At 32.6% G+C, this 15,695-nt stretch overlaps 1 long non-coding RNA gene across 1 annotated transcript in view; it reads right to left on the minus strand.

The window, feature by feature from the left end:
- Positions 1-4,144: 4,144 nt before the first annotated feature.
- The window catches only part of LOC143070639 (uncharacterized), a 72,827-nt gene continuing 61,276 nt past the window's right edge, over positions 4,145-15,695 (minus strand). Inside the window, exons 2-3 of the long non-coding RNA XR_012976613.1 lie at positions 6,162-6,234; positions 4,145-4,716 (exon numbers count right to left, since the gene is read on the minus strand). This is a non-coding gene — a long non-coding RNA (uncharacterized LOC143070639). The remainder of the gene's footprint in view (positions 4,717-6,161; positions 6,235-15,695) is intronic.

The raw sequence follows: 15,695 nt of genomic DNA on the forward strand, positions 1-15,695 counted from the left end.
GCATTTTAACAAACTCTTTACTTTTCTTCCAGCTCTCGCTTTCCAAGACTCAAAAGTATATTTTTAGTGCATTTTATATTGACATTAATGCTGTTATAGCTTCTGTATCATCAGCATTGGTGTTGTTTATTTCTTCTTCAGATGGCATTTCTGCACAAGTTTCCTATATTGATAATTAGGTATTCAGTCTGTGGACTTTCTCTTACGCTCTTTAGATTTCAAGCTAGTTTAAATAGCACCTGTATGGCTCTCTCACTGTAGGAGTGCTTGTCTAGTATTAGTATTTGAGTATTTGTACCAGTAGATACATGTACATGTATATCTGCTACAAATTGTACAAAATGTTGTATTGTCCATGGTTCTGAATCAACTGCTTTAACTACCCTTAACATTCATGTAGACAAACTAGTTAATTTGATTATAATCAGGTTCCCCTATTATTAAAGCAACTTTTAATGTTTAATGGATATTGATATCTTTTATCTTGTTTATAGTGAAAATAAAGACCAACAAATGCATATGATCATAAACAATGTCATATTAAAATATCTGTAAAAAAATATGATGGCATACATGTAAATGCTGAATTTACAGTGTTATAGTGTAATAATTTGTTTGAATTTATTAAAAATTAACTCAGATTATAATATTTAGCTTTTATTTTATTTGATCTAAATTAAATTAAATAAAATATAGATATATCATATATATAATTTTATCATATATATATCCAAGGATTTGTATACTATACAAATCTTATCCTTGGATATATATATGATAAAATTATTAGCAATTATTTATATAATTATCAATTGTTTGAATAATATGAGTTAATTACAGTAATATTTTGTTTATTTAGTTATTATTTTTAACAGGTTGTTAATTGATTTTACAATTATCCCCTATCTTTTTGAGTTCATTTAATCTCCCTTTGATCTTCAATATCTAATTTTGCTTAAAATTTAGTTTTCATTATACACCTTAAAGTATAGTTAACAATACAACTACAATACTGGTATATCAGTGATGTACCAGTATTGCTGTTTTAAAAAAAAAAAGTTACAATACTGGTACAAAATTTTTATACCAGTATTGTGGACAATACTGGTATACCAGTATTGCGATCACCAACTACAGGAGATCCGACCCGTATTCTGCGGGTGTGACCCGAGATTTTCACAATTCTGAGGGATCACCCGGGACACCCGTCGGGTCATTGAATAACCCGGGAATTCCGAAAATGACCCGTTTTCACCCGTATTTCTTAGCCTTGAGATTGATTTCATGAGTAATATTCCTTTGAAATACCGGCAAATTCGTAATTGTTCCATGAACAGGAAGTTCATCTAGCTGTGTAAACTGTCAAATGAAGTGACCCATTAAGTGCATGCATGGCTTCACTTAACAGCTTTGGTGTCAAACACACTGTTAATTAACACCAATTACCTTAGCTTTAGGTGGTAAATAAATTGCACTGTTGTTTTACAAACATATTTCTACTAGAGTTACTTCCCCTTATTTGTCACCATTCAAAATTATTCTTTATATTTCCGTTTTTTTGGTGGAAAAGATTAAATCTTAAAAAAAATAAAATTCAAATACATATTGAAATATAACTTTTCATTATTTTTTTACCTTTATACAATTTTGAAAAAACGTTGAAAATTATTTTGTACATCTATACTTCCTTTAACTGTATTACTATATTTTATTATAGTATAATTTCAATGAAAAAATTAGATCGCAATGAATGATTTGGATGATGAATTTAAAGGATGAATAGCTTGTCTGAAACAGTTTAAAATTACTGTTGAAAAACTATATGCTGATGTTTGAGGGTAAAATAAAGAACACAAGCCTGTGTTATACAAATTTATAAAAAATCTCTAAAAGTGCAATGAAATAATAATAAATAAGATTTAAAATTACTTAACAAAGTGAACATGCATTGATGTTTTGGTAACTTTGATTTAAATTATAAGAAAAAAAGTACCATAAATACTGAAATTCAGCTCGAAAAAGTTCGTACGCGTTATGACCTGAGATTTGATTCTTCAATGCAGGTCATGACCTGCATTTTCATTGTCACAGGTTGACAGGTATGTAAATGGTGTAACTATAAAAAAAAAAAAGAAGATGTGGTATGATTGCCAATGAGACAAATGTCCACAAGAGACCAAAATAACACAGAAAGTAACAACTATAGGTCACCGTACGGCCTTCAACAATGAACATAGCTATAAAAGACCCCGATATGACAATGTAAAACAATTCAAACGAGAAAACTAACGGCCTTATTTATATAAAAAAATGAATGAAAAACAAATATGTAACACATAAACAAACGACAACCACTGAATTACAGGCTCCTGACTTGGGACAGGCACATACATAAATAATGTGGCGGGTATAAACATGTTAGCGGGATCCCAACCCTCCCCCTAACCTGGGACAGTGGTATAACAGTACAACATAAGAATGAACTATAAAAATCAGTTGAAAAAGGATTAACTGTCCATTTATGGACATTCACAACCAACGTGAGCAGTAAACAAAATACTTGATTTTGCAAGTTTGACATGGATATTTAAATAACAAGGCATAGATATTAGTAACAATTAGTTTAAAGGCTGATAATTTTATTTTTCATCAAGACACAACACCAATAATAATATAAGCAGCAATAGTTAAGAGCCTTAATTGTTATAAATAGTAAGTCAGAACAATAGTCTTTGAAACTGTAATTTTATTCATCACATTATCAACATCAATTTGATAAATAAATGTTTAACTTAATAATAAGTATGTACAGTATATATTTGGAATCCAAATGATAATAAGCCCCTTAGCACTAACAAACATATCAAAAAGTCCTTTTTTTTCCGGTCATAAGATATATATGCAGTGGTGGATCCAGGGGGGGTTCTCGGTTGGAACCCCACCCCCCTTTTGTTTGGACGATCAATGCATTTGAATGGGGACATATAGTTGGAATCTCCCCCCCCCCTCTTTGTCCTGTCCCCTCTTATTAAATTGGCTGGATCCACCCCCGATATGAATTATAAAAACTTAAAAAGTTTAACTTGAACTATAAAGTTATAAACTATGTACAGTTTATAAATTTTGGAAACCAAATAATAATGAACCACTGAGCACTAATATATAAAAAAAATCCTAAAAAAAATTTTTTTCCCCCAAAGAATATATATTTGATATATATATATATCAGAACTTAAAATTGAAAATTAACTATGTACAGTATATATTTGGAATCCAAACACTAAACAGCCACTGAGCACTAATATTATATTAGCATAACAAATACCTCTTTTCTTAAAGAAGCAACAAAGGTATTTACATATATCTTAAACTATCATGTTTTTAATAATATCTTTTATTCAAACTGAGCATTGGAGAATCTTGAGACTAGAAGCTTAAATATTCCTATCACATATTTATACTATATACAGTTTACAATTTTTTGTATTAATTTTAAATGTCAAATTTGCCACTGAGTACTATTTTATTTTACAATTTCATCAAATTTATTCTTCTTTTATTCAAACAAACCGCAATAATGCATTCTTAATTTTCAAATCTTTATAAAAATAAAAGCAGATGAGAATTCCAAGTTTCAAGGCAAAATTGTAAGGTTAACTTTATGTCAAGAACATGAAGCAATAATTTGAAGTGTCATTTATAGTAACAGACCTTTTTTCTACAATACAACTTATATCAATAGTCAAACATTGCACTAGAACTATGTGATTAATACACAATATTGAATTCTTCTATAAGTTCATCGGCAGAAAAATAGAAACGACTTATTTGAAGAGTAGCAAAACAAGTGTTTGCAATAGATCTTCTGTTGAAGCCTTGAGTGGAATTGAACGAAACGTAAAGCCTGGGTACACATGAAATGTCTCTTGATGTCCAAAATTTAAGAAAATGGAGAAGTTGTTTGTTGGAAAGGCTTCTGATGAATCTTTTGAAATAAGTTTTAACCTTTTCTTCTAAGGAGCATGGGGTTGGGTCATCTGATGTTGTATAGTCTATTAGGTGGATGACTTTCAAATGTGTTGGTTTGTATTGATCCATTAAATTTATAATCACAGGTTCAGTAACACCGTTCCATAACAAATGATAACAGTCTATACCAACTTTAATTTTTGAAATAGGCACACATGGGATCACAGTCATTGTTATTTTTTATATGTCGAGAATACTCTGTCTAACATTAGTTTTTGTTGGTACCTCAAAACCACCATATGTCGAGATGAGATTTACAATCTCTGCATGTAGGCCGTCCCAGTTTGTGTTTGATAAAAGATGGTTGACAAATTTACTATCTGTTTCAGTGATGAATGCTGAAATGTTTGCAAGAGGAGTTCATCAGTATATATGCCATTGACAGCAAATATTTAAAGAAGCGGTGAAATTCCTTGAGGAAGATAATTACATAACACATATGCATGACTGATGACTTTACTGATCATCTAAAGGGTCCCATTAAATAAAGTTCTGGCATCAACTCTACGGAGTTAATATGAAGGTTCCCGATGAAAAACTTCATAATCACTGCCATAAAAAAACGGAAAACATTTCCTTAGTCACACCCTCTAAATCTAAAGCATGTTCTTCCCCAACAAAAGTACAATTGATGTGGTGGTGAATAATGTCTGGTTGATCTCTGTAAGTACTGAGTACATCTCCAATCTGAAAAATATAGTCACAATTAAAATGCAATCAATGGAATTAAATCAAAATATTAGACCCAGCATAAAGCATCATTTAGAAAAATGTTACTTTTACCTTGTATACATGTAAAACAGATCATTGAATCTTTGTGGGAGTACTAATTTGGTGTTCCTTGCTGAGTGAACCCTCAATCTGGGTCAAAACCTTAATGTTGCATATATTTTGAACATAAAATAAATGGAAATGGGAAATGTGTCTGAAAGACATCAATATGACTTAGCACAGAAAATCCATGGGGTTTCACAACAGGAAAACCCGCTCCTACAGTTGGCTCATTTGCTCAGTGGCCCCTTAATAATGCAGAATATTTCAGTGTATGAAATTCACTTTATAACATACATCATAACTTAATTTCAACATGATTTTGCCATCATACAGACCAAAGTTTTGATATGGCTTATTATGACATAATTCATGAGATAACTTAACAAAAATAAATAGGGAATGATTTATGTGATACACTGATATCATGACTCCTGCATGCATTACATAATTTATTAAGTTATACAGGGACATACAATGTAACTAATGAATGGTTAAAGCTACTAAAATTTGTTTTTTATCTGATTTTCATGGTTATAAATATTATGTATTAGTCTCATTACATATGATTAAGTCTAACTTAAGGATGTTTGCCTGTCATGTTTGGTATTTTTGTCAGATTTTCTGAATCCTTTGGTTTTATCCATCAGAATGCATTAAACAATTTTGCTCATTGACCCCTATTTTTCTTTTTATAAATCGTTTATATATGTAATTATAAGCCAACTGTAAATTTAGGTCTTATAAAATCGTTGTTAGTTTTTAATTGTTTTGAGAACTTTAACTTGTTTCAGCTATGAAAAATCAAGAGAGAATACTTTCCCGTCAAAATTTCAATGGCTAAATCTTGAAAACAAGCACATTGACCTATAATATTTTTTTGTTGTTGCTTTTTTGGTTCCTTTAAAAAAAACTATCAGTATAAACTAATGTTTTGAAAAGCTTGTTATTGAAAAACTGAGTGGCAAACTTCCTTAAGTTAGACTGTTAGAGAAAAGAAACTCGAGACTCAACTGATAATAGTGTCACCACTGAAATACTATTTTGATATAAGAATCAGTGGCGGATCCAGCCATTTTAAAAAGGGGGGGGGGGTCCTAACCTTGGACAAAGGGGGGGTTCCAACTATATGTTCCCATTCAAATGCATTGATCAGCCAATAATTAAGTTGTGACTAATAACTTTCCTAGCAACTAGGTTACTTTGTCTATAAAGGGGATACTTGTAAGTCTCATGATAATCATACCACTGCATCTTTGTTTTAAAATGTTCCCTACTGATATCAATTTCTAATCTGTCGTCAATGTTTCAATTTATCATAAAAAAAAATTGGCACACACTCCTATTAAATAATTTCTTACCATTTACATTAAGGAGGTTGATTGGTTCTGAATCTTTAGGTTCTTCTCCAGAGCTGCTATCATCAAGGATTTCCTAAAAAAAAAGAAATTCAGAATCTGTCTTCACAGTGTACATAAAAATATTTCCAAAGTAACAAGTGTTTTGAAATAGACCCTATACAAATTAAATGAATACAAGTGTGGTCGCATCAAAAAGGTACAGAACAGAATAACTGAAATATTGGTTGAATTCTTAATTAACTTAACCAGATGCTCAACAGGGGGCAGCTTTATACAACCACAGAGGTCAAACCCTGAACAGTTGGGGCAAGTATGGACACAACATTCAAGCTTGATACAGCTCTGAATTTGGATTGTGATTAAATAGTTGACACATCAAAGGTTTCTGACACAGAATGAATGTGGTCTAATGGACTTCAAAATGTTTTTTTTGCTTTTGAGCAATACACTATGCTGTTGAATATAAATCTCCTCAAAACAAAATATTTGAAGATAAATTCTTTTTAATTTCTGAAATCTGAAATGAGAAAATTTTACCCCCACCCAAGTTTTGTTTTACCTCCCCCAATCCCTTATTCCAAAAATAATCTCAATTTAAATTTCTAATTAAGTTGGCAACAATATATATAACTACTCATTTAAATACATCATAAAGTAGTATAATTTCAGAGAGATCCATACACTTAAACACAGTTGTAGTCTAGGCCGGGCGGAGTGTAAACTAGAAAAATGCTTATTTGGGCCCCTTTTTGGCCCCTCACTTATTGATACCCCCCTTGGAGGAAGAACCCCAAAACTCAATTCCAACCTTTCCTCTGTAGTAAGAAACCTTGTAGTATAATTTCAGAGAGATCCATACACTTAAACACAGTTGTAGTCTGTAAACTAGAAAAATACTTATTTGGGCCCCTTTTTGGCCCCTCACTTATTGATACCCCCTTGGAGGAAGAACCCCAAAACTCAGTTTCAGCCTTTCCTTTGTAGTAAGAAACCTTGTAGTATAATTTCAGAGAGATCCATACACTTAAACACAGTTGTAGTCTGTAAACTAGAAAAATGCTTCTGTTTGGCCCTTTTTTGCCCCTTATTCCTTATGTCCAGAGATATTAACCCCAAACTGACACCAAGCCTTCCCTTCATTATATGGAACCTTGTGGTACAATGTCAGAGAGATCCATACAGTTAAACACAGTTATTGTCCCGAAACTTCAAAAATGCTTGGTTTGGCCCCTTTTTGGTCATTAATTCCTAGACTGTTTGCCCCATAACCCTTTGAATAAACCCCAACCTGCTACTTAGTGGTATGATCATTGTGGTACAATTTCAGAGTAATTGAAATACTAATATACACAACTTATTGTCATGAAACTAGATAAATGTATGTTTTGGGCCCCTTTGAGCCCCTAATTCCTAAACCAATGGGACCATAACACCCAAAATTAATCACAACATTCCTTTTCTGGTTATTAAACACTGTGTTAAAATTTATCAATTCCTTTTACTTACATACTAAAGTTATTATCCTGAAACCATCTGTCTTTGGACGACGCTGACGACGACGTTATCCAATATATATATACGACCGCAAAAAAATTTGCGGTCGTATAAAAATGATGACCATTATGTTTTACCAGATCTTATGAACTGCAGACTGACTTCTTGCTTCAGCATCTTATACTTCTGCATGGCATTACATTGTATTTTGAACTTTGGGCATAAAATGATCTTACAATTTGTAATCAAGCTTTTTACAGGTTTTGATAAAGTGAATGACTTCATACATGATGAACATTCTTAACAATTATAAAATGTAACGTGATAATTCTGTTCATCTGCAAGACTTAAATAAATGTTGGCAAGGTTACTTAGTATACATTGAATTAGTGTGGGGCGAATACCCAACACACTAGTTTTTGTGCCCCACCTACGATAGTAGAGATCAGTAGAGGGGTATTATGTTTTATGGTCTGTGTCTCTGTTCGTGCGTCCGTCTGTGCGTCCGTTCAGGTTAAAGTTTTTGGTCAAGGTAGTTTTTGATGAAGCTGAAGTCCAATCAACTTGAAACTTAGTACACTTGTTGCTTATGATATGATCTTTCAAATTTTAAAGCCAAATTAGACTTTTGACCCCAATTTCACGGTCCACTGAACATAGAAAATGAAAGTTGGAGTTTCAGGTTAAAGTTTTTGGTCAAGGTAGTTTTTGATGAAATTGAAGTCCAATCGACTTGAAACTTAGTACATATGTTCCCTATAGTATAATCTTTCTAATTTTAATGCCAAATTAGGTTTTTGCCCAATTTTTACAGTCCATGGAACATGGAAAAGGATAGTGCAAGTTGGGCATCCGTGTACTTTGGACACATTCTTGTTTGTTATGTTTTGATGTTAAAATGATAAACAGTCCAAAGAAACTAATATCAGTGCTTTGATCATAAATAAAGCAGACACTATCAGTAAATTTGAATGCCATGCAATCATCTAAATAAATTTGGTTTTTATAGAAGTATAAATTATATGTTCTCAATGCTTGAAAAAATACATATTCCAAATTTTAAAAAAATGATATGGGATTTACATATTTTTCTTATAATAAATGATTTCTTTGATATTTTGGCTGATGACACATAATGGATTATAAAATATTAAATTTTCGTACTCAAAGTACACATTTTTTCACTATAGTTTAATTGGATTATAATATGTTAAAATGTTTTGTTATTTATAATTTTCGTTTGAATTGTTTCACACTTTTCATGTCGGGCCTTCTCTAGACGACTTAACAGTATGGATTTTGTCGTTATTGCCTACAGGTTGCCTATGATTGCTTACATCCACTTCACACTGATTTGAATTCAGGTGGAATATTTGTCACTGGGCGTAAAAGATAGCAACCAACAAACAAACAATCAATTTACAATTAAAAACGAAAACATAGGCATTAGTGACATATTAAGACGAATATTAATGCCAGAATAACCTAATAGTGTTTTAAGTATCGTAAACACCACACTACCGAGGAACAAAAAACACGCCCCAGGTGTACCTGCCAAACGGAAGAGGCCACAGGCACTTGTCTCAGAAAAAAATGTCCTATATACCTTAATATAACACAAGGTATATATAGGGGAAAAAAAATCTGAGACGAGCGCCTGTGGAAGAGGCATACATTAAAAATCAAAAATGCGGAAACATAAACAACCTATAACAAAATCAATGTAAAAAAAGATGCATGCGACAAAGAGTACTACAAAATTGCATTTTAATGTGGAAACGTAGTGCCAAATTGCGGAAACGTGAAACGCCGATTTGCCGCACTTTTTCTATATAAACAGATTTGAGAAATCTATTGTTGTTTTTAATGAGATAATGCAGTTTGAAACGTTTGAAATTTTGCGAGTGAAGGCATGTATTTCTAAATCATCAACATTTATAACCACCTGATTTTTTTAGAAATTGAAGAGTTTTACATGGATATTAGTTTGACCAAATGCCAAAATCATTCAATAAAAAAAAATCAATTTGAATTTTTCATGTTTTGCATTGACTTTGTAAGTTTCATAAGTTCTATTCATATAACTGATATTGCATCATTTTTGGCACTTTGATATATTAAATTTAGGTCTTACTGAGCTCTACTCAAAAATGAAAATTTTAAACTCCTTTTTTCCCCAGTGGAAATGGTGAGGATAATAAGTGCAAAATATTCAAAATTCTCAGGTGGTAAGGTTGTCATATATCAAATGAAAAACTGTTCAAATATCAAATTCCTCTTCTACAAAAATGAGCAAGATAGGATCATCAAATGCAAAACATCAAACTTTTCAGAAGATGTTGTTTTCGCATAGCAAAGGAAAGATTATGAAGTCTGAATGTCAAATATCGTAATTACATTTCAAAAATTTAGATGGATGGGGTCATTAAGTGTAAAAAAGTGGGGAAAAAACCCAGAAGGTATGATTGACGTACATACCTGCCAACCCTCCCTTGTTGAGCGGGAGACTCCCGCTCAAAAGGCGAAAATCGGGAAATCTCCCGCTTTTGGATAATTCAATCTTGAATGACAAGTCAACGTTCTTTCGCTTTTCTTAAGTTTGTTCATTTGTAGTCGGCAATTGAAGTACCAAAATATATAGATAAGCTTGCAATCATAAGATCGAAAACTGATGATACTTCCAAGAGGAAGTTTTGAACTTACTATCTCATTACATTGACGTACTAGAAACTTTATATATAGATATTGATATACCTGTATTATATGTGATATAGGATGTATTTGAATATATTATAGTCATACATTTGTTTTTCTATGTTGTGATGTTATACTATTGTTTCAGAAAAGGGAGAAGGTTTGGTACCATTAAAACATCTAATCCCTCTGCAAATGTTTGCACCTGTCCTAAGTCAGGAATCTGATGTACAGTAGTTGTCGTCTGTTTTTGTAGTTCATACGTGTTATTAGTTTCTCGTTTTTATATAGATTAGACCGTTGGTTTTCCCATTTGAATGGTTTTACACTAGGAATTTTCGGGGCCATTTATAGGTTGCTGTTCCGTGTGAGCCAAGGCTCCGTGTTGACGGCCGTACCTTGACCTATAATGGTTTACTTTTATAAATTGTTACTTGAATGGAGAGTTGTCTCATTGGCACTCATACCACATCTTCCTACATCTATGTACATGTATCCGGCGGGTGACCCCCTGGAGTAAGTCATTATTTCAAACGCCATGATTGATGAGAAGTTTAAGAAATATACAAATTTTTACATCACGATGAGGTGATTAAATTCTACGAAATAAACGATCACAACAGGATTTGAAACGCACGAACTTGTCTCTGAAAAAAATAATTGTACATTTACCTCACTTTCAGGTATAGAAATCTGATTTTGGTATTCTAAGACAAGTGCTTCTGGTCATCCACAAGAACTTGCGGTCATCCGATGTTCAGTACCTCAGTACTTTGATTACTAAATGCGTGCCTCATAGTGTAGACACACGTTAACTGTTGAAGACCACACGTTAACCTCTATATATCTGCTTTCTTTGTGTCGCTTGGTTGCTGTCTCATCGGCGTATAACCAAGATAATGAACTATTGCGTTTAAAAACTAAATGAAGGCTGGTGGAGATCCGAGTGGTTGTCTGAAATCATTATTATTGAACCTTAGGCAATGTTGATTTGCCTTTGTACACATACACATACACATACTATTGTATAACATTTAGAATGAAATTCAAAACAGTGTAGCTGTGGCCATTGATTGACACATTAAAATCATCCATTGACTGGGACAATTTAGGTGAACGTTTGTATGTAACGACCAATGCTCACTATGTACTTTTTAAAGACACTTAAACTATGGGGTCACCAAAGGTTCTCAACACCTAAATAAAGTAATTCTAAAAATTAATCAGAAATAACACGATATTTTGATTTATATCAATTATATAAATCAAAACACAAAGGTTATTCCTGATTAATTTTTCGAATTATTTTATAATTAAAGGCGTTAAGAAACCTTTGATGACCCCACAGTTTAAATGTCTATCGTAGGTACGTCGTGAACAGTGGTCGTTACAGACAAACGTTCACGTAAATTGTCCCAGTCAATGGATGATTTTAATGTGTCAATCAATGGCCACAGCTACACTGTTTTGAATTTCATTCTAAGGTTTATGACCCCTTCTGTAGCCATTTTTGTACGAATTTTTCAAAGTTCAATTAAAATTGAGAATGGAAATGGGGAATGTGTCAAAGAGACAACAACCCGACAATAGAGCAATTTGTATCAAAACAACAGATGTAATGAAGAATGGAGATAGGCCATTTTGTACATATACCAAGGGGAAACTTGATGCAAAGCATTATTAGTTATAATTGCTTCATTGCTTTTAATAGAAAAAGAGGATAAATAAACCAAGATTTCTATAGAAAATCCACAGCGTTTAATACAGAGATTTTGTTATAAAATTTGAAACATAGATTACTCACACTTGCTTTTCTATGATATGCTAGTGTTTAGTTTTTACAAAAAATTCTAAGTAATCTGTAAATTCCAAAATACCTCGTGCTGAGTCACTAAAGTCGAGCGCACCCTAAAAGGTGTACTTGATTTGGTCAATATTTTAATTTGTTTTAACCAATAGCTACATTAATAAACTCGTTTAAAGGAAATCGATGCTAGCACTGCATGCAACAATCTTATATCTATCAGTCATGAAATTGCCAAATATGAGGGTACAAGGATAAATGCTGTGGATTTTCTATAAAATTTCCATATCTTTAGCATTGAATCACGTTGACAACACAAGGATACATAATCCTTAATGTATTCTCGTGTTTTTTTTTACGTAAAGAGAATCAGATATGTGACAAAATACATTTATGCAAAATATCATGCGTGTATTATAAATAATGAAGTCTCTATTTTTAACCAAACGCGTGTGTAGCATACAAATTATCAATCGTTGTTTCGATGATTGCCTTTTTTATGGCCGTTAAAAGAAATTCTTGTTTGGAGTGTTGATTTTATTGGGTTTTTTTTTATTTGTTCGACAAAAAGTAATGACTAAATTCAATTTCAGTTCGGTTAATTTGAATGTGAAATGTAAGCTTTTACAAATATCAAGATTCATGTGGTCCCTTCGTTTAAAATGGCTGCATTTTCACCTCAAAATTCTCTCTGAGTACAGACAAACCAGTGCATCTTATTCTGGAAAAGTTTCAAGGCATATCATGCCCTCGATGAATGAATTTCAAACATGTTTTATGTTTTAAAATAATAAAAACATAACAGGATTTTGCAGTAGACTTTTTTCTCATATGTCCAGAAGGTGTCAAAATAAACTAAGTTGGGAAAGAGGTTTTAGTCCATCAGCTGGTAAGGTAAAATTTCAGTTCTGTGTTACACCCCAGGGTACCGCAATTTTTTTGTATAAATCTAAAGAGTAATGTCTGAAGAATATTTTAAGAGGTGTTAGACTTTTGAAAAAGTGTCCGAAAGGGGTTCAAAGGGGTCTTATTTAAGAGTATATCAAAATCTTTGTTTAACCCATATATACAGAAAAAAGAAAATATAACCAAGTATTCGGTACTGTTTCTCTTATCAAATTGAAAAAATCATTTCTTATTAATACGGGGGTTAATTTTTATTTAATTTTTAAATCGTATACGACCAAGAAAAAAGGGGGAGGGTAATATCCAAAATTCATGCATACATACTAGTTTTCTTGATAAAAAAAGGTATATTTTTTACATTGAAACATAGAGCATCAAGTAACTAAAGGCAGTTGAACACAATTCAAAGGTAAAAAAGGGGGAAAAAACATGGAATCAATGACAAACACAAACATAAGCAATGTACATCACAGTCATTAAACAACACACATATTACTAAAAAAATAAAAGAACTGTCAGGGTTTCAAGATCTATATTAAAGTTTTTTTAACAACAGAATCACCACATTTTAAGGTCATGAAGAAGGTCAATCCATAGAATCATCTTCATATCTACCGAATTATCATCACCATCATCTTCGTCGTCATCGTTAGCCATATCAACGATTTGATTATTTTTGTTGCTTTAAGCATTCGTACATTTGCAGCCATCTGTACAGGATAAACCTTGTCGAACACATGAACATCTTTTGGTGGCACAACCAGCTTTACATGAACAGCTTATCAGTATCAATAAAGCATCTAACACTAGTGGTTGGTCTAGCCAATTGATGCTGATCAAATCGTTCTTAACAATCTAACCAAGGTTGTTTGGCGATGGAACAGTGTTGTGTTGAAGAGCAGATTTCCAAATCTTTGCCTGAAAGTTGGCTCATTTGATGTGCTTTAACATTGTATCTTTTGTAGGGGGCAGTAGATGATAATTGCACATTTATTAATCTGCATTTGGAATAATAATATTAGAACTGATATAATTCTGAAAATAGCAGGCCAATACTTCCACATCCGTGTCAGACGATTTTATACCAATGGAATCGTAACCTTTGTCAGCTACGTGTTTTGCATGAAGAAACATCTTTGTGTCGGCTTCTTCCTGTATGCTTAGAAGCTCAATGCATTCTATACTTGTCACTATTTCATTTTCAACATATATTTTGTGGCACATACTTCCATATGATACAAATAAACTGGGACTATTATACTAATAGTATTGGTCTTAGTCTATCAACTGACAAAACTTCAATTGCCGAGGACAAGATTGTTTTGATCTAGAAATTGTCGTAATGATTTGACCTCCCAAGGACCTGCGATCCCGTTCTAATTTTTTATGGATATTGTGGGATACTGATCAGTGACAAAATCAATGCGGGTAGCTCTTTCTGAAACTAAAAGGGTGTTTTATTAAACAACAATTGCCAAATCAGAAAAAGTACATGGTATCCTAGTAAAGGATTGAATACTGCCGTACCATCAAATATCCACATGCTTTCCTCAGGAATGGCTTGCATTTGTTCAACGTCCTTTTCTTAAAGATCACCTAGGACAGATTTATTTGTCTTTACAGGTGTATCATCAACGTTTGCAAGAGACCATGGAAGAGGACATAATTCAAACTGGAGTACCTCTCGTATATCCAACTGTCTAATCTGGGCTATGACATGCAGGCTACCAAAAAGATTTTTATCTGCTTTCAATATGATGCTGTTCATATCACCCATTAACTGTTAACCTTTTATTTCCTTTGTTGAAAATGTAAGCAATGATTGTCTTTTGATTAGTTTGAAGATATTGGTTGACTTTTGAATAAGCCGTTCATTAATGACATTTTCTGATGCCGAATTTCCCTTTTCATACGCGTTTGGAAGGTCGCACCTTAATTCCGAAGAAGCAACAGTACCCGAGGAAAAGCCAGATAACTGCTTTGATGTTTCAAATGGATTTGTCCACCTTTGCAGTGTCTGAACCAATTTTAATAGTCAGTTTCTTCTCGCTTCATTTGAGTTTTTCAAGTTCTTTTGTGCGGATGTTTCTGGGTTAACAATTCCTGCCAAATCTCCACATTTTAATGATATTGAAGCTCTTTCATGTGCATTTAACAACCAACATTTAGTAAAACTTTGATTTTAACTGAAACCAACAATGCCACCTCTTGTTTTTGTATCTCTGTTCAATGTTTGCTCTATTGTTTGGTCAACTGGAGATCTAGAAAATCCACGAGAGCTTCTCTGAACACAAAAACAACCAGATGAAAGATATTCATGCGCATCAGGATGGATATTTTGCATATGAAGCAAATAGACTGACATGTATCGGGAATAGTTTTGACGGTCATATGCAAAAGAACTGAACGCAAAGTAACAAAATCATTTGACAATATGTACAAAATTTAAAAAACAAAACTAAATTCATTGAACAGTGAAGCAATATATCCAAGCAAGAAGGAAAGAAAATGGGAAAAAAACACTATCAAATGAGGAACAATGTATATATTACGAAAAGCAAATAAATAGTAACCAGACGGTATGTCAAATCGACATAGTTTTGTGCCAAAGAAAGTTAAAAGTCTTAACAAATTCC

The sequence above is a fragment of the Mytilus galloprovincialis genome, chromosome 4 (assembly GCF_965363235.1).
Source record: "Mytilus galloprovincialis chromosome 4, xbMytGall1.hap1.1, whole genome shotgun sequence".
In the NCBI taxonomy this organism is placed as follows: Eukaryota; Metazoa; Mollusca; class Bivalvia; order Mytilida; family Mytilidae; genus Mytilus; species Mytilus galloprovincialis.